Source organism: Schistocerca americana, chromosome 2, assembly GCF_021461395.2.
Source record: "Schistocerca americana isolate TAMUIC-IGC-003095 chromosome 2, iqSchAmer2.1, whole genome shotgun sequence".
Taxonomy (NCBI): domain Eukaryota; kingdom Metazoa; phylum Arthropoda; class Insecta; order Orthoptera; family Acrididae; genus Schistocerca; species Schistocerca americana.
Window position 1 is genome coordinate 363,136,369 of NC_060120.1, and position 27,437 is coordinate 363,163,805.

Below are 27,437 nucleotides of genomic sequence, written 5' to 3' on the forward strand. Positions count from 1 at the left end.
TTTTCGTTCAGTACAGGCAGAGAAAACTACTGTTTTATAGTTGCAGGGACCTTCAGTGCTAGTTAATCTAAGGAAGAGTAATTTATTTTACGCCAAGTGGTAAGTCTGCTCTTTTGTGTTCGTATGATAATTAACCAAGTTGACTGACCTTATCATTCCTTTAATGCAGCTTAATAATCTCGCCAGAGAAGGCATTAAGTGAAGAGCACAAGCAAGGGCTGAAAGGGAGGTATGAGGCCCAAAGTGACAATAAAATAAAATAGAAACTGCAAAGCGCGTGCCTGAGAACTTAACAGTCGCGGGATTGAATCCCAAGTGAACCACGGATGTTTCACTCTGCCTTTTAGTGTAACATGTATATCTCAATGAAGTGGAGATCCGCCAGAAACGATACTGTTTCGGATTCCACGTTAATCTGTAGGGCATGGAGATGCAAGTTACCGAAGTGGCGTCAAATAGGAAGAACTCCACCAGAGCACTCAGCCACAGGAAATTTTATTACCAGAATTCACACATCTATTTATATCTTTACTTATTTTTTGCTTGTGCCCTTTTTCCCGCGGATAAGCAGGGTCGGCATGGTTAATCGAATGTGGCCGTACCTGTTATCCACACTACCAAGAGAAACTGCGTAATTTATGAAGGGCGATCAAAAAGTTTCGGTTTGAGGGTGTTGCTGTAACGTATGGCCGGCCTGAGTGGCTGAGCGGTTCTAGGCGCTTCAGTATGGAACCGCGCGACCGCTACGGTCGCAGGTTCGAATCCTGCCTCGGGCAAGGATATGTGTGATGTCCTTAGGTGTCGTATCGCGACATTGCTGCTCGCGTTGGTCGAGATCCAATGACTGTTAGCAGAATATGGAATCGGTGGGTTCAGGAGGGTAATACGGAACGCCGTGCTGGATCCCAACGGCCTCGTATCACTAGCAGTCGAGATGACAGGCATCTTATCCGCATGGCTGTAACGGATCGTGCAGCCACGTCTCGATCCCTGAGTCAACAGATGGGGACGTTTGCAAGACAACAACCATCTGCACGAACAGTTCGACGACGTTTGCAGCAGCATGGACTATCAGCTCGGAGACCATGGCTGCGGTTACCCTTGACGCTGCATCACAGACAGGAGCGCCTGCGATGGTGTACTCAACGACGAACCTGGGTGCACGAATGGCAAAACGTCATATTTTCGGGTGAATCCAGGTTCTGTTTACAGCATAATGATGGTCGTATCCGTGTTTGGCGACATCGTGGTGAACGCACATTGGAAGCGTGTATTCGTCATCGCCATACTGGCGTATCACCCGACGTGATGGTATGGGGTGCCATTGGTTACACGTCTCGGTCAGCTCTTGTTCGCATTGACGGCACTTTGAACACTGGACGCTACATTTCAAATGTGTTACGACCCGTGGCCCTACCCTTCATTCGATCCCTGCGATACCCTACATTTCAGCAGGATAATGCACGACCGCATGTTGCAGATCCTGTACGGGCCTTTCTGGATACAGAAAATGTTCGACTTCTGCCCTGGCCAGCACATTCTCCAGATCTCTCACCAATTGAAAACGTCTGGTCAATGGTGGCCGAGCAACAATACGCCAGTCACTACTCTTGATGAACTGTGGTATCGTGTTGAATCTGCATGGGCAGCTGTACCTGTACAAGCCATCCAAGCTCTGTTTGACTCAATGACCAGGCGTATCAAGGCCGTTATTACGGCCAGGGGTGGTTGTTCAGGATACTGATTTCTCAGAGTATATGCACCCAAAGTGCGTGAAAATGTAATCACATGTCAGTTCTAGTATAATATATTTGTCCAATGAATACCCGTTTATCATCTGCATTTCTTCTCGGCGTAGCAGTTTTAGTTTGCCAGTAGTGCAGTTAGGCCAAGGCGCGTCTCTCGTGTAGTAATCGATGAAATAAAACTACAGACGCCTCAGATCCTCGTGAATAGTACAGGGACGGTGTAATTAGACAGAGACCGTGAGATGAGGGGGAGGCGAGGACGGGCTGGCGTGCTGCCTGCAGCTTTTTCGAGACGGCCGAGAGTCAACGTCCGGCGCCGCCAGCTGCCACCGGAAGCGCTGGCAGAGTCACGCGAGCCGCACGTGACGGCGGCGGTCACGCTGCGGCTGCACAGACCTCAGGCCTAGGCCACGCTCTGCCCTGGGATCGGCCGCCACGATCGGCCTTCTGGTATTTGACTTTGAGATGCGGCGGAGCCGGCGCACATGCAAATGCACACGGCGAGAGATAGAGAGAGAGAGAGAGGGAGAGAGAGAGAGAGAGAAGCAGCGCCGCGCTAGCGACGACCAGCGCGACGCGACGCGACGGCCAAGACTAATCGCCGGGTCAGGACGACGGCCCCGGCGCCCTGCAGCCCATCCATCCCTGTCGCCGAGTGTGCTCACCACCAGGGGCCACGGGGCGTGCGCCACCTTCCACTGCAGCCAGCCACTGTCACAGCGCTGACAAGTGTCAACCTGTTATCCACACTACCAAGAGAAACTGCGTAATTTATGAAGGGCGATCAAAAAGTTTCGGTTGGACGGCGTTGCTGCAGCGTGTGTGCGACGTAGCGCTTTTTTTTTTTTCCTTTATTGTAATTTTCAGCACCTCATACAAGGCGGGCTGGCAGCAGCTTAATACGCCGCTCTTCAGCCTTATGGGGTACAATAATATGAGATAGTTGACACAGAAAATACAAAAAATGGCGGGCAAAGAAAGTAGTTACAAAAAAACAAAAAACAAGAAGCCGTTCACGTTGGACGATAAAAACACTAACACTGGTTGACACGGCGCACAAAACACGGAGAACTGCGACGGCACATGTGAACAGTTGAGTTGTAACTGCACGAAACACAAAACGAAGCACACACACTAGACACTGATGGCGATGATCTCCGGCGCGCGAATGTTCACTATGCGTGTGCGAGTCCGTGGACCTGCCAAGAGAGGAGGAGGAGGAAGGGGAGTGGGAGAGGGAGAGGGGAGAGCAGAGATGCCACGGGCAGGGGAGAAAGGGGGGGAGGGAGGAAGGGGGAGGGGAAGCCCAGGGGGAAGAGTGGTGGAGGGAGGGGACGGGGGAAAAGGAAAGAGAAGGGGAGGGAAGGGAAGAGAAGGGAGTGAGGGAGGGTGCCTAAAGGAAAGGACACCGGAAGTGGGGGGGGCAGGGTCAAAGTTGATAGGAGGGGTAGATGGAGGGGAGGAGGTCATCATCAGGGAGGGGGAGCTGGCGGAAGCCACCTTGGGAGAGAGTAAGGAGGGTGGAGAGATGGAGACCGGGCGGGACGTGGGAATACAGGCGCGGCAGCGGGCGGGGATGGGAGAGGATCGGGGATACGAGCGGGTGAGGAGGATCAAGTTTACGGGAGGTGTACAGGATCCGTATCCTTTCAAGGAAAAGGAGGAGGTGGGGGAAGGGGATGAGATCATACAGGATCCGCGTGGGGGAGGGGAGACGGATGCGATAGGCGAGGCGGAGTGCATGGCGTTCAAGGATTTGGAGGGATTTATAAAAGGTAGGGGGGGCGGAGATCCAGGCTGGATGGGCATAACAAAGGATAGGGCGGATGAGGGATTTATAGGTGTGGAGGATTGTGGAAGGGTCCAGACCCCACGTACGGCCGGAAAGGAGCTTGAGGAGACGGAGTCGGGAACATGCCTTGGCTTGGATTGTACGGAGATGGGGAGTCCAGGAGAGGCGACGGTCGAGGGTGACGCCAAGGTACTTAAGGCTGGGAGTGAGGGCGATGGGACGGCCAACGTAGCGCCACTACGGCGCGCTTATATAAGGACCCACATGTAGGCAAGGGATGAGTGCGACATTCGTATCTTTCCTAAGTGTGTGCGGTAAATGCGGAAACGTGAACTGTGACGCCGTTATTGCGAAATGTGTCCAAACAGGACCAAGGTGCTCTTATTCTTTTCCTGGCTGCCGAAGGAAAAACAATCGGAGAATGAAGAGTGTGTATGGGGCAGCAAGTCTGTTGAAGAACGGCGTGGTGAATGGTGCGCTGTTGATTCATGATAGTGCACCTTTCCATATCGTAAATGTCGCGTTATACCATCTCAAGCGAGAGACACTCGAGCACACGCCCTATACTACTGATCGATACCCATGCGATTATTTCGCCTTTGGTTCCTTAAGAAAGGTCTTCAAGGTTCAAACACCCCTCTCGGAGAAGGATGTCCAGCACGCAATGAGCACGCAATGAGGGACTTCTTCACGCAGGAGGACACGGTGTTTTACCAAACGGCTATCTTCAACTTGTTTTTTGTCTTTTCTTTTGAAACCTCCCTATATCTACATCATACCCCGCAAGCTACCTAATGGTGTGTGGCGGAGGGTACTTTCGGTACCACTATCTGATTCCTCCAACCCCGTTCCGCTCGTGAATAGTGCGTGGGACGAATGATTGTCGGCAAGCCTCTGTATTTACTCTAATTTCTCGAATTTTCTCTTCGTGGTCAGTACGCGAGATGTATGTGGGGGGAAGTAATATATTGGCCGACTTCTCCTGAAAAGTGCTGTCCCGAAATTTTAATAGTAACTTTCTCTGTGATGTGCAACACCTCTCTTGTAACGTCTGCCAGTGGAGTTTGATCAGCATCTCCGTAACGCAGCAAGTCTGTTGAAGAACGGCGTGGTGGAATGGTGCGCTGTTGATTCATGATAGTGCACCTCTCCATATCGTAAATGTCGCGTTATACCATCTCAAGCGAGAGACACTCGAGCACACGCCCTATACTACTGATCGATACCCATGCGATTATTTCGCCTTTGGTTCCTTAAGAAAGGTCTTCAAGGTTCAAACACCCCTCTCGGAGAAGGATGTCCAGCACGCAATGAGCACGCAATGAGGGACTTCTTCACGCAGGAGGACACGGTGTTTTACCAAACGGCTATCTTCAACTTGTTTTTTGTCTTTTCTTTTGAAACCTCCCTATATCTACATCATACCCCGCAAGCTACCTAATGGTGTGTGGCGGAGGGTACTTTCGGTACCACTATCTGATCCCTCCAACCCTGTTCCACTAGTGAATAGTGCGTGGGAAGAATGATTGTCGGTAAGCCTCTGTATTTACTCTAATTTCTCGAATTTTCTCCTCGTGGTCAGTATGCGAGATGTATGTGGAGGGAAGTAATATGTTGGCTGACTTCTCCTGAAAAGTGCTGTCCCGAAATTTCAATAGTAACTTTCTCTGTGATGCGCAACGCCTCTCTTGTAACGTCTGCCAGTGGAGTTTGTTCAGCATCTCCGTAACGCTCTCTCGCCAGCTAAACTATCCCGTGACGAAATGCGCAGCTCTTCGTTGGATCTTCTCTATCTCCTTTATCAGTCCTGCCTGGCCGGCCGCGGTGGTCTAGCGGTTCTAGGCGCGCAGTCCGGAACCGCGCGACTGCTACGGTGGCATGGATGTGTGTGATGTCCTTAGGTTAGTTAGGTTTAAGTAGTTCTAAGTTCTAGGGGACTGATGACCATAGATGTTAAGTCCCATAGTGCTGAGAGCCAGCCAGTCCTGCCTGATAGGGATCCCAGATAGATGAACAATACTCAAGAATCGGGCGAACAAGCGCCTTATAAGCCACATCTTTCGTGGATGAGTTGCATTTCCTTAAGATTCTCCCGATGAATCTGAGTCTGGTGTCTGCTATTCCCACTATCAGTTTTATATGGTCATTCCACTCAAGGTCGCTCTGGATAGTTACGCCTGGATATTTTACGGCAGACGCTGTCTACAGCTGTTTGTCATCTATAGTGTAGCTGTACAGTAGTGGGTTTATTTTCCTATGAATGCACAATATGTTACATTTATTTACGTTCATGGTCAACTGCCAGAGTCTGCACCTTTAATCAGTTCTCTGCAGGTTATTCCGCAAATTCTTACTATCTTCTGGCGTTGTTACTTTGGCGTAGACAACTGCATCATCTGCGAATAGCCTTAAAGAGCATCCCGCACTTTCTTCTAGATGATTTATATATACTGTAAACGGAAGCGGTCCTATCACACTGTCCTGTGGTACTCCGGATATTGACAAACTGCCTATTGGCTTCTGTCTCGGGTTCTTCGGCCGACGTTCATCTAATGATTTTACTGACGTTTCGCCAGCACGAGTGGCTGGCATTGTCAAAGCTTCGCCCTCCATTGCCGGTGGTGAACTGGAGGCGAGCTCGCGGCCGCAGACTATATGTACCTGGCGCGCCAACGTCCGAGGGCTTCTCCGCGGTCATTTCCGGTGCGGTTCTCCTCTTGCTACCTGCGACGGTCGTTCGCTGCAGTACGGGTAGCCAGGATCCGTTTACCTTAAGGCTTTCCTCTTTCTTGTTGAAACTGTTCGCGTGTTTTTGGATTTCTACAGCTTCTCTGAACAAGCGCGTTTGATAGTGCTTCTCTACAGCCAGAACTTCCGTGTCGGCGAATTTTATTACATGGTCGGTCTCATTCAGTGCGTGCTCTGTCACGGCCGATTTCTCCACCTGCCCCAACCTGCAATGTCGCTTATGCTCTTTGATCCTGGTGTTAATTGATCGTCCAGTCATTCCGACATAAACTTTTCCGCATGTGCATGGTATACGGTATATTCCCGACATTGCAAGTGGGTCTCTTTTCTCCTTCGCCGATCTAAGACACTCTTTGATCTTCCTTGTCGGTTTGAAAATCGTCTTTACGCCGTGTTTGTGCAATATAAGGCCGATTCTGTCCGTCACTCTGGGAATGTATGGCAGAAAGGCCGTACCCGACATTTCTTTTTCTGGTTCCTTACTTCGCCGAGTGTTTGGCTCTGTTACACTTCTAATGTAATAATTTTGTACTCCGGATATTACATTTGCATCTGTCGGTTTAGTTCCGTTAAGATCGACATGTTGAGCTCTATCTGCAAAAAAGTCTTGAATCCAGTCGCAAGTCTGCTCCGATACTCCGTAAGCTCATGTTTTTTTCATTAAACGGAAATGCGGGACGGTGTAAAATGTCTTACTGAGATCAAGGAACACAGCACCAAACTGAGTGCCGTTGTCCACTGTGGTGTGGATCTCACTGAGGAACAGAGCGAGCTGAGTTTCGCAGGATCTCTGTTTGCGGAATCCATGTAGATTTTTATAGAGGAGATGTTCATTTTCCAGAAACGTCATAAAACGTTCAGATGTGTGTGAATTCCTAAGGGACCAAACTGCTGAGGTCATCGGTCCCTAGACTTACACACTACTTAATCTAACTTAAACTAACTTATGCTAAGAACAACACACACACCCATGTCCGATAGAGGACTCGAACCTCTGGCGGGGGGGGGCCGCACAATCCGTAACATGGCGCCTCAAACCGCGCGACCACTCCGCGCGGCCCAGAAACGTCATAATTGTTGAGCATAAAACGTGTCCCATAATTCTACAACAGACTGACGTCAACGATATAGTTCTATAATTGTGTGGCTGTGTCTTACGGCCTTCCTTAAAAACGGGAATGATCTGCGCTTTTTCCAGACGTTAGCTACTTTTCGTTGCTCAAGCGATCTACGATAAACTACTGCTACAAGGGGAGCAAGTTCTTGCGCATAATCTTTATTGAATCTTAAAGGTATCTCATCTAGTCGTGACGCCTTTCCACTACTAAACGATTGTAGCTGCTTTTCAGTTCCACGATCAGTTATCTCAGTATCTGCCATTTCGACGTTCGTACGACGATTTAAACGAGGGACAGTGTTTCGATCTTCCGCGGCGAAAGAACTTCGGGAAACCGAATTCAGTATTTCGGCCTTCTCACTGTTATCTTCCGTTTCGGTGCCGGTGTGGTCGCTGAGAGAATGAATAGATGATTTTGAGCCACTTACTGATTTTACATACGACCAAAATCTCTTGGGGTTTTTACTCAGGTCGGTTGACAACGTCGTACGTTCAAAACCATTGAACGTTTCTCTCATTGCTCTCCTTACGCTCATTTTCGTTTCGTTCAGATTTTCCTTGTCAGCTACGTTTTTACCTCTCTTGAATCTGAGATGAAGTGCTCTTTGCTTACGTAGCGCTTTTTTAACACAGCTATTAAACCATGGTGGATCTTTCTCATCCCTTGAAACATACTTGTCTAGCGCATATTGAACGACGCCTTTGAATTTTTCCATTTGTTCTCCACATCTTCGTCCTCATCACCGAATCTTTAATGCTGACTGTAGAGATATTCTGAAATTTGTGTCCTGTCACCCTTGCTCAGCAAATACATCTTCCTACCTTTCTTAATATTCCTTTTGTGCCTTTTATGTCTGTTTTCTCTGTCTTTGTCTGTCTGTTGTTCCCACCTCCTCTAAATCCTTCTTAAAGCTCCTGAGGAGTTCTGTGAATGGTCTCAGAAAATAAAGAATGGATCTAAATCTTGGTGTGGAAAAAGACGATCTATATCGTCTTAATCTTAGATTTTGTAAGCCGACTTCCTTTTGGGAGTCTGTGTAAACAACGGACACCGTGCCGCTGTCTGTTACTTGGTGTCAGGATTGTACTTGTAGCACCAGGTCTCATCTCGTGTAATGATGCTGACAACCAACCACGGATCTTGGACCGCCTCCACAAGAAGCGTTTGCTGACAGTTTCCAACAGCTTTACAACCGAAGTCAGAAATACGTTGTACCTAATGGTGACTACTTTGAAAGCCATTAAAGGTATTTTGTTTCTGATTCTTCTTTCCTTTATTATCTGAGGCTATTCACTGAACTTTTCAGACTCACCTTGTATAAATCATGACCCATGACTTCGAATTTTTGTCAAAGAAGTTGATTTCTCTTTGGTCAGTCTCTTGCAGTCCTTCGCTTTCTCATTGTATCTATTATATTCTCGGTTTATTCATACTCTTTCTTGTTGCTTCTCAATTTCCAAATCACATTTTGGTACTTCCGGCCCAAAATTTTTCGAATTATTCTTCTTTATTTCTGCTCCCAGCTATTTAACTGTGTTTATGGGGGGGGGGGGGCATTCTTAGGCCTATGACCCTCGGCTTTAATCACGACGCAGAAATGCCCCAATTTTGTATTGTAAATGTCGTGTGACTAGTGACTCGAGTCGGGTAGACCGTTCGCCGGGTGCAAGTCTTTCAATGTGACGCCACTTCGGCGACTTGCGCGTCGATGGGGATGAAATGATGATGATTAGGACAACACAACACCCAGTCCCTGAGCGGAGAAAATTCTCCGACCCAGCCGGGAATCGAACCCGTGCCCTTACGATGAACATTCTGTCACGCTGACCACTCAGCTGCCGGGGAGGACAATTTTGTATTAATAGATAAAGAGCGTCTTATTTTATGTGGTCTTTATTAAATGGAATGCCATTTCCATTTTCCTGGATCTGTTCATCTTACCTGCTTTGTTCAGAGCATTTGGCTCAATTATATCTTCCAAGTATTTAAATTCTGAAACTTTGTTTATATTCTCATATTTTGATTCCATATATTTTGGTGCATCACTACCCCCCACGAAGCTAAGCAGTCAGTATCAACGTTCTACCTCCTTCATCCAAGCTGGACTTTATTGATTCCTTGCTCTTCAGTTCTTTTTCTCCATTCTTGTAATGCTTTCTACGAAATGAAGTTTAATAATAATGGGCCATACCTTCCCCCTGTCTCAAGCCTGTTTTAATTTCGATAGCTTTTGATATTTCACCTAAAAATTACACTTTCGAAATTGTATTAGTCAAGTTTGCTTAATGATTGTCATTGTTTTATCGTCAGATCCAAGTTCTTCTAGGAAGCTGAATAGTATATATCCATCGAAGGAATCATAGACATTTTTAAAATCAGCAAACGACACATAAATATTTTGCGCTAGAAGTTTGTTATTACATTTTTTTCATGGTTTCCTGGGCCCATGGGAGGCAGAACTACTCAAACGTGAGGCGAGTCACTACACAGATCACGGAAACTGTAATTTTGAAAAAAAAAAACCATTAAATACAAGCATTTTAGTTTAGGATTTGCCGTGAATGTTATTTATTACAATTGAAACTACAAGTGTACTGTTACCAGTGACAGTTTATTTCATTTCCGACAAGCATTTCACAAGTATAAACCTGCACGACCAGGGTGTCAATTAATAAGCTCTGTATGTGTTGTGTGTACGATGTTGAGGTAACCCGTGGAGCTTTCTCGTAGGAGAGGAAAAAAACAAAACACTACTTTAGTATAAGTGTCAAAATGTTGTGGAGGGCTTTAACTACAAAGATGAACAAATATAAAAACAACTATCTCCAGTGGCCACCGACTGTTTCATGTCGTGTTTACATCATACACACATTGTATACAGTGAAGTGAGTAAAGCTGGCGTATTATAAGGTAATAACTGGAGAAAACGGGTAAAACAACAATGTTACCAACAGTGGTGCAGCTTTAAACCTCTGGAGCAACTAGTTTTGTTAAAGTAAATTGTGACTGGTTGTAGTAAATCAATAAATAAAATAAAAACAACACAACATAACATTATATATACATTACGTCTACATCGACATCCATACTCTAAAAACCAATGTAAAGTTCATGGTAGCAGGTCTTTCCCTACTGCACCACATACTCGTAATGGATTTCCTTCCCAAATGAAGGCAACAATTTTCCAAATACGCTATATTTATTTAGATTTATTCTTCGTACCACCATCTATTTCGGCTTTCTAAGGTGCGCAGTGAATTTGTAAATCGTGATACGTCTTCCTTCCTTCCGCGTCCCCCAGCCTCGTCAACACTGCTATCGTGCTAGTGCTTGGCTAGGGGGTGTGGTCGGCGGTATATGTAACGCATTTAGCGCCACTCTGAGGTTTGACGGGGTCGTAAGAGACGGAGAACATAGTCTCAATCAGCGTAGCATTTCGCTCTTTGGCATTGCAAAGTGGAAGTCAGCTGACGCACAGACAATACTGGGAACCCTTCTCCAAGCTGCTACACCAAGGAGCTGCCTACGGGAATGCCCAACGGTCAGTGCGGGGCTTGACCGCTTTGTGGAGAGGCTGGTGTCTTTTGCCGGGTATGAGAACTGTGATTGCAGTGGAGCTGTGAAAAGGGAGTTTTGCAGTACCTACGTCCTATAGCAGCCGACGGCTGCAGGTTGGTGATTAATTGACCCCATATAGTGTACAGTGAAAACTACAATTGGTGCTCTGAGTGTACTAGTTAACAAGTACGCACCGACAGTCTGTTATTGCAGTATTATGGTTGTTGCGTGACGGCACGTTGGGCATTCGAATGCGTTCTCAAAAGGCGAGAGCCATTTTTATTTCGTGAACTGCATACCGTGAGCATTAGTGATTTCTACGTTTTATTTTAAAGAAGGTTATATTACTTTTATTGCACTGTGAGCATGACTGATTGGGTTTATTTCATTTGCACAAAGAAAGTTACCTTGTTACTTTCCTCTATGCGTGTGTTTCATTTACATGTTTGACTGTACTGAATATTGAACTGAGATACACGCGTGGGTAATCCTGAGGATATTTGACAGTAGACGGTGGTAGTGAGTGGTTGGTGATGGGAGTAGTTCTAGAACAATGTTTAGCTGCATGGTATGATACTCATCTTAATTAAAGCAGAGGGTTCTCTTAGTGTCCTGTGCTTCTTGCAGAAACCATGGGCGACGTATTCTGACAATAATGTTTGTTGGAGATCTAACATTTGACGCTCTGGTCCATAGAACGCTAGTTTTGTTTCTCCTGATAAAGACGTCTTACTGAGTAGTTCCCCCGTGTAGATCAGATGGGGGACTATTTTATTTCTAGAATATTTTACCCTAAAGGATGCCACTCATCATTTAACCATACAGTATAGCTGCATGCCCTCGGCAAAAATTGAAGCTATATTTTCTCTTGCTTTCAACCTTCGCAGTACCAGCTCAGTAAAGCCGTTTTGGTTGATGTTACAAGGCCAGATCAGTTAATCATCCAGACCGTTGCCTTTGCAGCTACTGAAAAAGCTGCTACCCTCTTCAGGAACCACATGTTTGTCTGGTCTCAACAGATATCCCTCCGTTGTGGTTGCATCTACGTTACGGCTATCTGTATAGCTGAGGCACGCAAGCCATCCCACCAACGGCAAGATCCGTGGTTCATGAGGAAATAGGAATGTGGTTAAGCTACTATGAACAGCCTGGTGAACGCATTATTATAGCCAAAATGGACACCAAGCCCACACCTCAGAAGTACAAGTTTATATGCCAACTAGCTCCGCAGATGATGAAGAGATCAAAGAAATGTATGATGGGATAAAAGAAATTATTCAGATAGTTTACGGAGACGAATATTTAATTTTGATGGGGGACTGGAAATCGATAGTAGGAAAAGGAAGATAAGGAAAAGCAGTAGGTGAATATGGACTGGGAACGGAGTGAAAAAGGAAGCCGCCTGGTACAAATTTCAACAGAACATAATTTAACCATCGCTAACACTTGGTTTAAGGGTAATGAAAGAAGGTTGTGTACGTCGAAGAGACCTGGAGACACTAGAAGGTTGCTGACATGGTAGTAAGACAGAGATTTCGGAACTAGATTTTACACTGTAAGAGCAAGATGTATGAGACAGGTGAAACACTTTCAGAGTTCATCCTAAAGAAAGCATGTGTTGACGGGGGTGAAAACTGCAGAAATATTAGTTAAATAAGTCATGGTTCCAAAATACTAACATGAATTCTTTAGAAAGAAATGGAAAAACGTAGAAGCCGATCTCGGGAAGATCAGTTTGGATTCCATAGAATTGTAAGAACACGCGAGGCAATACTGAAGATAGGTCAAAGAAAGGTAAACCTACGTTTCTAACATTTGTAGGCTTAGAAGAAGCTTTTGATAATGTTTGCTGGAATACTCTCTTTCAAATTCCGACGGTGGCAGGGGTAAAATACATTGAGCGAAAGGTTATTTACAATTTGTACAGAAACCAGATGGCAGTTACAAGAGTCGTGGGACATCAAAGGGAAGCAGTGGCTGAAAAGAGAGTGACACATAGTTGTAACCTATCCCGGATGTTATTCAATCTGTATACTAAGAAAGCAGTAAAGGAAACAAAACAAATGTTTGGAGTAGGAATTTAAATCCACGGAGAGGAAATAAAAGCTTTGAGGTTTGCCAACGAGATTGTAATTCTGTCATAGACAGCAAAGGACCTGGAGGCACAGCTGAACCGAATGGACAGTGTCTTGAGAGGAGGATATTAAATGAAAAGCAACGAAATCAAAACGAGGAAAATGGAATGTAGTCGAATTAAATCAGGCGATGCAGAGGGAATTAGATTACTTAAAGTAGTAAATGAGTTTTCCTAATTGGCGAGTAAAATAACTGATGGTGGTCGAAGTACAGAGGATATAAAATATAGACCGGCTATTGGAAGGAAAGCGTCTCTGAAGAAGAGAAATTTGTTAACATCGAGTATAGATTTAAGTGTCAGGAAGTCGTTTCTGAAAGTATTTGTATGGAGTGTAGTCATGTATGGAAGTGAAGCATGGACGATAAATAGTTTGGACAAGAAGAGAATAGAAGTTTTCGAAATGTGGTGCTACAGAAAAATGCTGAAGATTAGATGGGTAGATCATATAACTAATGAGAAGGTACTGAATAGAATCGGGGAGAAGCGGACACGTTCTGAAACATGAAGGGATCACCAATTTAGTATTGCAGCGAAGCGTGGAGGGTAAAAATCGTAGAGGGAGACCAAGGGATGAATAACTTAGCAGATTTAGAAGGATGTAGGTTGCAGTAATTATTCGGAGATGAAGAGGAGTCTTGCACAGGATAGTGTAGCATGGAGAGCTGCATCAAACCAGCTCTGGACTGAACCACAACAACAAGAGATTTCCGGAGGCATATGTGGATCCTGACCACGTTTTGTTGGTTATGAGGTGAAGATTAAAACTAAAAAAATTTGCAAAAATGTAGGATATTAAGCTGAAAGCACCAGAGGTTTCCCAGAGTTTCAGAGGAGCACTAGAAACGACTGACTAAATCAGGGGAAAGGAATACACTGCAAGCCGAATGGATAGCTTTGAGACATGAAATAATGAAGGCAGCAGAGCATCATATTGGTAGACAGACAAAACCTAGTAAAATTACATGGGTATAACAGGAGATACTGAATTTAATTCATAAAGGGAGAAGTCCGCCCCGATAGCTGAGTGGTCAGCGTGACGGATTGCCGTCCTAAGGGCCCGGGTTCGATTCCCGGCTGGGTCGGGGATTTTCTCCGCTCAGGGACTGGGTGTTGTGTTGTCTTTATCATCATTTCATCCCCATCCGGAGCGCAGGTTGTCCAATGTGGCGTCGAATGTAATGAGACCTGCACCAAGGCGGCCGGGCCTGCCCCGCAAGGGTCGTTCCGGCCAATGACGCCAAACGCTCATTTTCAAAAAGGGACAACATATAAAAATGCCGCAAACGAAGCAGGTAAAATGGAAAACAGACATCTACAATATGGTTAAGCAGGAATGACTAGCGGCCAAATTCAAGGCTATACAACCATGGATTATTACGGAAAAGGCAGAGAGATGCTGCCTCTAGGACAATTAAAGAGACATTTGGAGAAAAGAGAAGCAGCTGTATGAATATCAAGAGGTCAGATGGAAAATCAGTCTTAAGCAAAGAAGGGAAAGCTGGGAGATGGAAGGAGTGTACAGAGGGTCTACGCAAAGGAGATTAACTGAAGGTAATATTATAGAAATTGAAGAGGAAGTAGATCAAGATGAGATGGGAGGTATACTGCGAGAAGAATTTGACAGAGCAATGAAAGACACCAGACGAAACGAAGCCCCAGGGCTAGACGATAGTCCGACTTCTGATAGCCTTGAGAGAGGCATGAAGCAGAAAATTCTTTCACATGGTGGACACGATATATGAGACAGGCGAAATACCCTCAGACTTCAAGAAGAATACAATAATTTTAAACCCAAAGAAAGCAAGCGCTGACAAATGTGAATTCTACCGACCTATCATTTTCATCAGTCATGGTTGCAAAATACTAACACGAATTTTGTACAGAAGAACGGAAAACTGATAGAAGCCAGCCTTGGAGAAGATTACTTTGGATTACGGAGAAATGGAAGAATACGTAAGGCAATACTCACCCTAGGACTTACGTATCTTAGAAGATAAGTCATGGAAAGGCAGATCTACGTTTCTAGCACTTGCAGACTTAGAGAAATCTTTTGACAAGGTTGCCTAAAATTCTCTTCTTGAAATTCTGAAGGTAGCAGGGGTAAAATACAGGGAGCGAAAGACTATTTGCAACTCATACAGAAACCAGGAGGCAGATGAAAGAGTCGAAAGCCATGAAAGGGAAGCAGTGGTTGAGAAGGGAGTGAGGCAGGGTTGTAGCCTATCCCCGAGGTTGTTCAATCTGTACGAGGTGCGACAATAAAGTAATGAGACTGATTTTCTTTGTAAGATGTGGCAACCCTGCAGGCTCGCGTAGGCACAATGTCTTTGACCTTGGTCTATCAGCTGCTTCTAGTGCAAGCGGCACATCGATGCAACTGCTCAGTATTTAGTTAGCTTGCTTGCAATAGTAACATTGTCACTAGGAGATCGTCCCTTTCAAAAGCCATTTTGGTCTTCTATCAGGAGGGCGTCGGCTGCCTTTCTCTTTATGCCGTTAATAATGCTTGAACAGAGTTAGTAGGTTAATTCTTCTATTTTTCTCGCAAACATTTCTTCTTCCTATTTTGTGGAGCGATATCACCTCCTCTGTCTCTCCTCATTCAGGTACCAGCCACATCTTACAGAATCATTTAAGAGGTGTACACGCGTTAGCTGTAACTTCAGTCGTCCATATTTAAGGAGTTATAATCTATTGCATCAGACCCTGCAGCTTTGCTGTTTTTCATCTGCTTCACAACCCCATGTATCTCATCTGATGTGATGTCATCTGCGTGATATACAAACTAGTTCCTTTCATCCTCTGAAATTGCTATTTCTTCCTCTTTGTACCTTATTTTCAACTCTTCCGTGTGTTATTCTTATCAGCACGTCGGACGCATGAGACGTTAAGCTGGTTGGCTAAATGTTTGATCAGTACATAAACACAAGGTCCAACCTTTTCCATAATGGAACTGCATTTTTGTTAATTATTATAGCGAACATCACTAACGAATTTCTGACAGGAAAATTGCTAACAAAACGAGTAGAAAAGGAGAACTACCATCTACAAATCCCTACAAACACTCAAGCAGTTACGGGGATAGTCTACGGAGGGGAGCGCAGGGTTTTCAGGTTATGCGACCAGTACCACGACTAGACCCTCTAAAATGGTGATACTTTCTTTTATAATACTATCTATCCTCTACATCAGTCTATTTGGGTGCTGCTGTGTAATATGTTACGGAAAGTGCTTGTTACCGCCAATTCCACAATAAGCTCATACTTTACGTAGATATAGGAAAAGAGTGGTGTGGCCAACAAGTACTGTATGCTAGTGTTACAAAGTTTTCGACGCCACTCGCTGTGTGTCTTTGGCAAAACTGCGAGGCCACAGATGCAATACAGTCGAAAATTGCATGACAACCACTGGCCTGGTACTTCAAAACACACGCGCAGCAACAAATACCAGAGCTCCTAACTGAACAAGTTACCAATCAGAGGGTTCATTGCAGTATTTTCATCAGCTCGGATTTAATAAACCATGCCCGATACGAACATTTCAGAATATGGTGGGAACGACCAGCAATATTCGTGACATAAAACGCAACAGGACTGCTCAGAGTATTTGCCATTCTATTGGGAACTGAAAATATACAGGACCCTTGTCAGTACTGAGAAAATGTCAGACTGTGTGCAGTGCCGCACTGTGATGCGCTCTATATCCTTTCAGGAATGCGAGTGAGCCGTGATGCGAAATTTGTGGAAAGCTCTTTATTGATCAACCGCCAGCCAGGAGTAAAATCTGAAGTATTCGGGTTTCAGTCTAGGCGTCCGTATTCTCTGGCAGGTGAACGTTAGCACAGTCCCCGATGTAATGAACTATCGATGTTACCGACTTCATACACTTTATTAATTACTTCAGCCCTGCGGTAAACTGCAGTCGTGCGCTTCGCTATTAAACGTTCTTTGCTGTCGTCGAGCTCACAGAAAGATCACGAACTTCTAAGAGTGACATCTGTCAGCTTACAAACTTTTTACCATGTTTCGTAAGGCGCCCTTTGAAGCCTGGTGTAGGAGAAGAATCCTAAGACTTCCATGGACTGATAGAATGACCAGCGAATAAGTATTCAACAACATAGGAGAGAAAAACCGCCGCAGAACGGAGGGACCGACTGTCTGGAAACCTATACAGAATTGACCACTTATTGTGAAAATAATGGAAGGAAAAATGCATTCGAACAATGCACGAACAAGAACATGACACCGGGCAGACAAACAAGATGTGGGGTTAACAACGTACTCTGAACGGAAGAGACTTGCGGAAGATAAGGTAAATGGAAAAAAACGGATGAGGAACAAAAAAATCAGTCTGAAATCAACAAATAATTCATTTTGTAATCGAAACAAATATCTCTTAACAGCAAAATGACCCAGACTTGCTACATTGGCGAAACTATTGTAAATGAGCATTGTTCTTCAGTTATAGAGCTGACGGCAAAGGTCCATTATTTTGTCCACACTCGTTCTGTAAAGGTTACAAAAATCCAAATTCTGTGCCTACTATGACAAATATACTGTAATAGCGTAGTTTCGTATTCAAGTAGGGATGAGAGACGTTTGCCAATTCTGAAAGCAGTTCGTCGTCATTAATCGACAGGCTAATTCCAATCAGCGCAGCCCTTGATTTTTCAGTTTATTAAACATGTAACTTTTACTATTGTATTAACAACAGCTTCCGGAGAGCAGATACTAATTTTGTACTGAACAACAAACTGAACTTGACAGTACCGACAATTGCTGTTTATTGAGCGGATACTATAATTACGATTATTTAATTTGTGAGGAACCTATATCCTTATACATCCAAGTTGTGAATTTTTGATACCACATTTTTATTTTATCTCTTCAGTTTGCATCTCTGGTGAGTGGGCCGACATTTCTCGCAGATCTCTGACTGACACTAATGTTGTGTGGGTCGACAGTGTTGCGTGCGGCTGGTGAGGGAGTTGCGGCAATGTAACAGTTTAGAACAGTACGAGTCTGTAATCGGAGTGTCGAATGAAATAACAATGATTACTCGCATGTCAACTGAATTTTATAAATATGTTCTAATTTGCAACAATCTTTACTGTGAGGGAATGTTCGAGTGCATCACTCACTCAAAAAAATGTCCACTCATGTCCGATCCTAAATAAAAAGGGTCACAATAATTAATGGCATGTTGAGTCACGATCGTTCGCTGTGATAGGGAAAGAATAAACACGACGCTATTCAGCTTGTAATAGAGACGGATTGTATCATAAACTTCTCCACATTTTTCTTTTGTACTTCACATTGCCGGCCGTTGTGGCCGAGCGGTTCTAGGCGCTACAGTCTGGAGCCGTGCGACCGCTACGGTCGCAGGTTCGAATCCTGCCTCGGGCATGGATGTGTGTGATGTCCTTAGGTTAGTTAGGTTTAAGTAGTTCTAAGTTCTAGGGGACTGACGACCTCAGAAGTTAAGTCCCATAGTGCTCAGAGCCATTTTTGAACTTCACGTTATTCTGCAAACACTTCCAAATGAATTGCTTTCCTCTCTAGTATAGCTTCTTAACGAAATTATAAACCAGAGATGCATATACCATATTGCAGGAGAGAAACACAGTCAACTTGTTTTAGTTGTTTTTAGCTGTTTACCGGTAGAAGGTTTCCTTTTCTGCGAGATTCTTCTTTTTTCAGACATTGTCAAATAAAATTTACAGTGCAAATAACAAGCAAAATATTAACGAGACTGCACGACAGATCACACTACGACTTCAATATCTCTGTTTTTAGCTTCAAACAGAAAATATTTATCTAACCCTCAAAGTCAGCAAGACGTTCTGTGTTTATTAATTCTTTTGCGAATTGGAAATCTTCGTGACAGTAAGAAGGAAAAAGTAATGCCCTCCGCGATATTTCTGTCGATTTCTGTCATTGGTATGTTTCTTTGTGAGAAAAAAATGGATATTTCTTTGGTTACTTGCGGTTACCATTGTGCCGCCTGAAGCGGTGATCCGTTGTAGGCTACATAGTACCATATGAGTTTTTTCTGTGGTGGAAAAGTCTCGAACGCATCCACTCACACCCCTGACGCTAAATGAGAAGCTGCTCGCATAAATACAAACCTGACACGGGAGACGACCAAGTGGAGTTATATTAAAAGACTATACCAGGCTGGGTGCCGCGGTAACGTCTTCATCTCCTTCGAGAAAAAAAAATAAATAAAAAATAAAAATAAAATTAAAAAAGATATACAACGTTCGTCCGCAACTTAAAATCTATGGAAAAATATTTAAATTTTATTTTTAATAAATGTAATTATGATTTAATAAAGCAACTTGCGATTTAATTAAACGTCGTAGTTGGATGACATTACTTGGCACCAAGTACTAAACAGTTTATTGACTGCATTTCGTAAGACGATCGTAGTCTACAGGTACTTCGGTATTGTTAACATCCAGATTTCACCGAGTTGTATCTTCAACATCACTAATTCTCCTTTGAAAATCTTCTTTAATAAAAAGTCATTGATGCTAGCACATTATACAATGTAAAATATGCCACAATCACTAATAATTTTATGTTGCTAACAACTTCACATTGGTGTAACATTACAGCATAAAACTACGATACAGACATTAAGCGCTTTATTTACTCCGTAAGTTTGTTGACTTTTGCGGTTTAGCAAACATTACTTCGAAAGTGTCAAACGGCTCTGCAACCAGAGAGTAAGGCATGTTGAAACCCTTCAGCCCACTATCAAAATATTCTGATACTGACGTCATCATCACGCTTCGAAAAACAGTCTATTGTTTCTTTGCAGTAAATAACATGTAGTGGTAATGGTAACAGGCTGGTTTTGTATCGGAGGAGGCTTGTCTTGGACGAGAATAACTGATATTTCGCACTTGGTCTGTGAACTCAAATGAAAATCAGCTTCTTGGAACAGAATTCAAATATCACAAGAGTTCGAGTTGTTTTCTGTCAAACGTTCTACTAGTAAATCTAGATCTACATCGATATGCTGCAACCCACTGTCAGACGCATGGCAGAAGCTACTTTCCAAGGTACCAGTCACTGGGGCTTCTTCACGTTCCATTCACATATGGAACACGGCAGAATAACTGCTAAAACCCCTCTGTGCGCACTGTAATTTTTTTGATCTTGTCTTAGCGATCGCTACGGAAGAAATACTTAGAGGGTTTTAGCATATTCCTAGATCCGTCAACTGAAGTCCGTCCTTGAAACTTTGTAAGTAGGCTTTCACTACATTGTTTGCTTCTATCTTCAACCATTTGTCATTTATTTTTATTTTTATCTTTATTTAATTTTATTTCATGTTATTTTTCACTGTCTCCGTGACTCTCGGCCACGGTTCAAACAAACGTGTGACCATTCGTGCTGCCATTTCTTGTATACGTTCAGTAGTCCTCGTTAGCCCTCTTTTGTGCAGGTGTCAGAGATTTTCACAATATTATAGGATGAGAAGCACTTTTATAAACTGAACGACTCCAGTCGTGACGCATTGATTCTGTAGTCATAGGGTAATACGTTTCCTCGCTTTCTAAAGTGCAAAAATATACATTCCTGAACATTTAAAGCAAGTTGAAAATCTATGCACCACTGAAACCTTAGCAACACCTGACTAAATATTTCCGCAGCTTTCGCCACAGATTACAGGCAACTGCAACATCTGTGAAAATTCTAAATTTACTATTAATTATGTTTGCAAGGTCGTTCCGTGTTACGTGGCTTAAGTGTATAATTCAGCATGCTTGTCGGTTACGATACAGTGGTATGTGAATTTTTGGCGTGCGACGTGAAAAGCTTCCACACGATAACTCAGTATAAGATACAAAGTGTGACTGGCTTAACACTATGGCGTTGTCTTTCGACCAACGCTGGGTGCTTGAACACGTTCTGACGCCTTGTAGCACCTAATATAACTCTATAACAATCCGACGGCATCAACATTTGGCCAGTAGATATGGTATCTCAGAAAAAAAGTGTATCCGCCAACACGATGCTCCGAGGTGTGAAATTGTATCCATCCCGATACGTCTCCGCTAGTTTATTCGGCCACTGTTTTCACCTTATGCAAGATTTCAAGAAAAATTGTATAAAGACACAGAGGATGTGGCACCTTCAATCGAGTAGCCCTCTATTACGCTCTCCGTGGATTTCAACTGTCGTGATGCGACATGCCACGTAACTGGGAGGGCCTGTATGCCTGCATGATACCACTCTACTGGCAGGCGTTGGGTCCAATGTCTTGCTGCATCAGTAACCTGCCGATCATCCACTTAACTGCTTCCAGCAGAGTGCATCGTACATTGGGCCAAACAGTTGCTCTTTACAGTCTTCCGTTAGGAGGCGAGGGACCCAGCATGCATACACCTTTGGGTACCCCAACTGGTTGACGAGTATGTCAAGCACTCCGTCTTCAGGCCACAAGTGGCCCATCGGGACCATCCGACCGTCGTGTCATCCTCAGTGAGGATGCGGATAGCAGGGACGTGTGGTCAGCACACCGCTCTCCCGGTCGTTATGATGGTTTTATTTGACCGGAGCCGCAACTGTTCAGTCAAGTAGCTCCTCAATTGGATTCACGAGGCTGAGTGCACCCCGAAAAATGGCAACAGCGCGTGGCGGCCTGGATGGTCACCCAGCCAGGTGCCAGCCACACCCGACAGTGCTTAACTTCGGTGATCTCACGGGAACCGGTGTATCCACTGCGGCAAGGCCGTTGCCCGACGAGTATGTCAGCATTACCTAATAAAGACGTCCAGGTGAGCAGCTTCTGTTCGATTGTGATCCGTCGGTCTCCTCGAATGAATGTGTCCGCACTTTCCAACACTGCACTAGTCACAGTTGTGTGCACCGGCCAGTACGCGGGTCACTGGACAGGTCTGCGCGACCTTGATGCATGATTGCGGACGCCTCGCCCAACGACTCACCGTGCTTTTGTTCACTGCCAAGTCACCGTACACATTCAGCAAGCACATATGAAAATCTGCGATATTCTGATTTTCCTCTAAAGAAACGTAATGACAGGTCTCTGCTTGCAACGCATTTCCATTACAGACGTTATTTTGGAGATTCCGCATAGCGCCATCATCTATCGGAACTTCATGAAATTATCGGGGCTGAAGCGGGAATATTCCATGATATCTTACAACAAACTCCGCCTTGTTTCAACTGAAGATAGCCGAGAAAAAAAATTGTTGCTTTACTTATTGAAACACACTCTCAATTTTCAGAAATTCTGTTCTTTCTATTGCCTATCTTCATATTATATTTTCTCCATGTCGGTTATTGTGTTATTTCGCTGCCCAAATAGCAGAACTAATTTATTACCTTCAGTGTCTCACTTCTACATCCAATTCCCTCTGCAGCGCCTTATTGAATTAGGTTGTATTTCATTACCCTAGTTTTAATATTGTTGATTTTCATTTAATAATTTCATTCGAAGACACTATCCAATCCGTATCACTGCTATTCCAAGTCCTTTGCCTTTCCTAACAGAATTAAAATATTTTGTACAATGCCCTTTCCAGAGCTATGTGTGGGTGCGAAAAGTGAACAATGAAGGTGACATGAATGAAAAAGTTATAAGCTTTTGAAATGAAGCCCTACAGGATATTGTTGAAGATCGGTAGGGTCGAGAAGGGAATGAAGACATTCTGCAAAGAGTCAACCAGAAAAATGCCTAACAAAGACCATAATGAATCAAAGATATAGAGTGATTGTGTAAATATTGCATCATTTGTTTCTCGGGACATTAGAAAGATAGAATTGCAGGGGTAAACCTAGATTGGAGAATATAAGACAGATGTTTGATAATGTAAGATACAGCAGACAGGTGTTAAAAGAAAGCAATCCAAAACTGCAAAAATGCATCAACCCCATTTAACGGACTGTGGCCGGGGATGGAACAACAACAACAACATCAAGAACATCAAGAACAACAACAACAGCAAGTGTCTAGGTATGAATTTTACGAAGCGCACTTCATATAGTCTTGTACGAGAATGGGATGGCACTGCAAATAAAAGCGATTACTTTTTACATTTTACAGGGATCGGTAATCAAGAAAGTCCACCTAATTTATAAAGCATTTGCTGACAGTCTTACATTCGACTTTTAGTGAGTTGTAAAACAATAGCTACGTCTGAAAGAAATCTCTGCACGTAGCAGAGTGATCACTGTATCTGCTGCATAGCATAGCACCTTAGTAAAGGCAGAAATATGTTCCATTACCTATAGCTCCTCTTGTAACGAGTTTAGTTGATTTTACATAGCTACGTGATCCACAGATGACATTCACAATAATCATTACGATATGGAACGTACAACTGAACAAAACTCGAATCTTTAATGGAGATTAAAACGGTGTGGCGGATTGTGACTTGAACCTGATGTGTTCGCGCAACAAATTTAAGTGACTATATTCATGTCATTTACAGGTTTTTAGTTGACGACTCATTTCTATTCAAGAATTCAGTTGCCGAATACAGGAAACAGTCGAAGAGAAACAACGTTAATCTATATTTGAAATTACTATTGTTTCCTGTTAAACGCCTTATGTCGGTAGAGAGCGAAAGAGTGTTACAGAAGGCTGTTTCACTGTTGTGCGTGCCCAAATTATATTTATTAGATTAGTGCAGATTTTTTCTAATATTTGTTAGCGAACATCTCTATTACTCTCAAACTGAAATGCAATTTTGACAACGAATCTGCCGGCCGCGGTGGCCGAGCGGTTCTGAGCGCTTCAGTCCGGAACCACGCTGCTGCCACGGTCGCAGGTTAGAATCCTGCCTCGGGCATGAATGTGTGTGATGTCCTTAGGTTAGTTAAACAGGTTTAAGTAGTTCTAAGTTCTAGGGGACTGATGACCTCAGATGTTAAGTCCCATAGAGCTCACAGCCATTTGAACAACGAATCTCATAAGGGAATAAATGTACACGCAGCATAGAGCTAATATTTCTCTGCTGCTTACGTAGGCTCTTTCGAGGATACAGTTATAATGAGGAATCAAAATTTTGGCATAAACTGTTCTTATTTATTTTACAATTTCTTATGTTTGCATTTTTTTGTACCGTTACTGTACGGCAGCACGATGTAACTACTACGTGTCACTTTTTTCAATCATTTCCTAAAATAAGAAGTTTCAGAGCACATGTGGTTAATCGAAAGAAATAAAATTATTCTAATAGTTGACTCTAAAATTTCGTCGAAGATTCTTGTGAGGATGTTGTGATTATTCTAGCAACATGTGTAGTGACAGCTTACCTCGATTGTTTTCACCATTGGAAGAAGTGCGTAAATCACAATAACGTGGAACAGCCACCGTGAGAACCTTACCTGAAAACGTAAAGAAATATGCATTTTAGTCAGAAAAAAACCCGTACTTTTTAGAAAAATTATTATAGGCTACAAATAAATAAAGCAGTCCATACAGAGAATAAGTATACAAAAGTAAAAGTTTTACAGATACAGTAAAATCATATTATATGTTTTCATCGGTAATTTGTGACCACCTAATTATTCTTATCCCCGAACAAAAATTTTTTAGTATTTACGTGCGCATAGCAAATTACAGCGCATACAAGCCTTAACGTGTGAACACTGAACACAGTGCCTCAAATTATGTGAGCCACCCTCTTTTGGTTCCCACGATTTCTTTCTGAAAGAAAAATAGCACATAGCTAAAGTCAACCAAATGAAACTAGGTCTAGGAGCAAGTATATTTGAGAATTCAAATTAACACGAAGATATTTTTAAATAACACAATTATTGATTTAGTGTACAGAAATAACAAATAAGAATAAATCTGACTGAGCGCAAGTGAAAGAAATAAAATGGTTATATGTAGAAAAGATGAAGCCTTTTTAAAAAATAGGAAACCCAAAAACTAGATTACAAAGTTGGAACCTGGTCTTAGCTGAAGAACACGGAAATATGGAAACGTATAAATAGACGAAATTACACAAAGGTAGTGACTCTGGAGATTTTGTTTCTTGTTTTCGCTCCACTGATGATAAACAGTCACAAGTTTCAGAGGGTCTACTACGTTCTGTGTTGAACAATCGTTTTTTTTTCTTCAAATTTTTTTGTAAAATTTAAGGTTAGTTCCGCCAGAGGAAATAACATGTATCTTTTTTTTAATGAGGAAATGATGCGTGTTTTGCATGCTAAATCCTGCATCTTTTGTGACTGTCTCGATGGAACATGTCACATTTCGGAGCACTACAATGGCCTACTATTTCCAAAGGTACCACGCTTAATAAAGCATTGTGGTGTCAAGCGATCCTTTGGAATGATAAGTAGTTTACTTGTGTATCTTTGAGTTTTTACGTCGTAATGAGTACTGCATGAGGTCTGGAGATTACAACCAGAAGATGATGACACATCGTCACTATATTTCGGCTGATAAGCAAACATCCATTTTCAAGAGAGCTCTACAACTAGAAACTGCTTGTGCACGTCGATAAACTTATGCCAAATATTTGTCGCGGTGGAGCATGCACGTAAGTCATGGGCGTCGAATTTAGTGCTATCTGTCGAATATCGCTCCGGCTGAGGCGCCCTGGTGCACGCGTAATGGCTGTATTGCATGGATGCTCTCTGTTGAATTGCGGGACTGCAGAGACAGAATTTTGTGGTGAAACAGGTGAAATTAACTTCACATTAAGCGTGAAATTGTGTCTCTTCGGAGAAGCTGTAAAAAAAGTTGAAAGCTGCCATCATGAATAACAAAATCTTTCGCTTAATGTAAATCCGCAAATTCCTTAATAATGTGTTTTTTCAAACTAGGGAGCAGAGGAACAGCAACACAGCCTTAGACAACATTTTTAATCATTCTTCATTACTAGATAGGCATTCTGTTAGTAAAAGGGTGAGTGGTCTTTCAGACCATGATGCACAAACTATAACACTAAAAGACTTTTGTATTCAAATAAATGTCACATATAATTACCAACTATGTAGGAAATTAATCCAACAGCAATAGAGAGATTTTTAAACCTCGCCAAGGAACAAGAGTGGCAGGATGTTTATAGCGCCAATAACATAGATGACGAATATAATGCTTTCCTTAACACATTTCTCATGCTCTTTGAGAGTTGCTTTCCATTAGAACGTTCTAAACGGGGTACTATCAGTAAAAGGCAGCCTGGGTGGCTGACTAATGGGATAAGGATATCATGTAGAACAAAGTGGGAATTATGTCAAAATCTTAGAAGGAGCCACAATCAAGCTACAATAGCCCATTACAAACAATACTGTAAGGTGCATAAAAATGTTATTAGGAAGGCAAAGAGTATGTAATATGCAAATAGAATAGCTAATTCACAGGATAAAATTAAAACCATATGGTCAGTTGTGAAGGAAATATCTGGTCAGCAGTACAAAGTTGACTATATAAAGTCAGTTCGTAGTAAAAATTTCCTGTTACTCATAAATCAGATATATGTACAGTGTTTAACAATCATTTTCTGACCATTACTGGTGAATTAAAAAAAAAATTTAGATTCTACAGGGAATTACACAACTCTCTTGGCAAATGCCTTTCCGAGATTTATGTCTGAAATACTTCTCTGTGATACAGACAAGGGGGAGATTGAGTCAATAATTAAATCACTGAAGACTAAGGACTCTCGTGTATATGATGGAGTGCCTAGCAGAATATTAAAGTACTGTGCTGCACATGCTAGCCCTGTATTTAGCCATATTTGTGTTTTTTCCTTTAGGAATGGTCAGTTTCCTGAACGTTTAAAGTGCTCAGTAGTAAGGCCGATTTATAAAAAGGGAGGAAGGGATACTGTAGACAATTTCTATGCCATCAGTGTTTGCTAAAGTTATTGAAAAGGCTGTGCATGTAAGGATAGTTGATCATTTTATATCACACAATTTGCTATCAGATGTACAGTTCTGCTTTAGAAGTCGTTTAACAACTGAAAATGCTATATTCTCTTTTCTCTGTGAGGTACTGGATGGGTTAAACAAAACGTTTCGATCGCTAAGCATATTTTTTGATTTAACTAAACCGTTTGATTGAGTTGATTACAAAATATTGCTCCAGAAGTTGGACCATTATGAAATAGTGGGAGTAGCTCACAATTGGTTCACCTCTTACTTTAGCAACAGCCATCAAAAGGTCGTTATTCACAGTGTTGAGAATGGCTGTGATGTGGGGTCTGAGTGGGGTTCAGTCAAGTGGGAGGTGTCCAAGGGATCAGTCTTGGGGCCATTCCTGTTCCTTATTTATATAAATGATATACCTTCTAGTATTACTCGTAACTAGAAAATATTTCTGTTTGCTGATGACACTAG

General features: G+C 43.0%; 1 pseudogene; it reads right to left on the minus strand.

Moving 5' to 3' along the window:
• Positions 1-21,736: 21,736 nt before the first annotated feature.
• On the minus strand, positions 21,737-21,854 carry LOC124597635 (annotated as a pseudogene).
• Between the last annotated feature and the right edge of the window lie 5,583 nt (positions 21,855-27,437).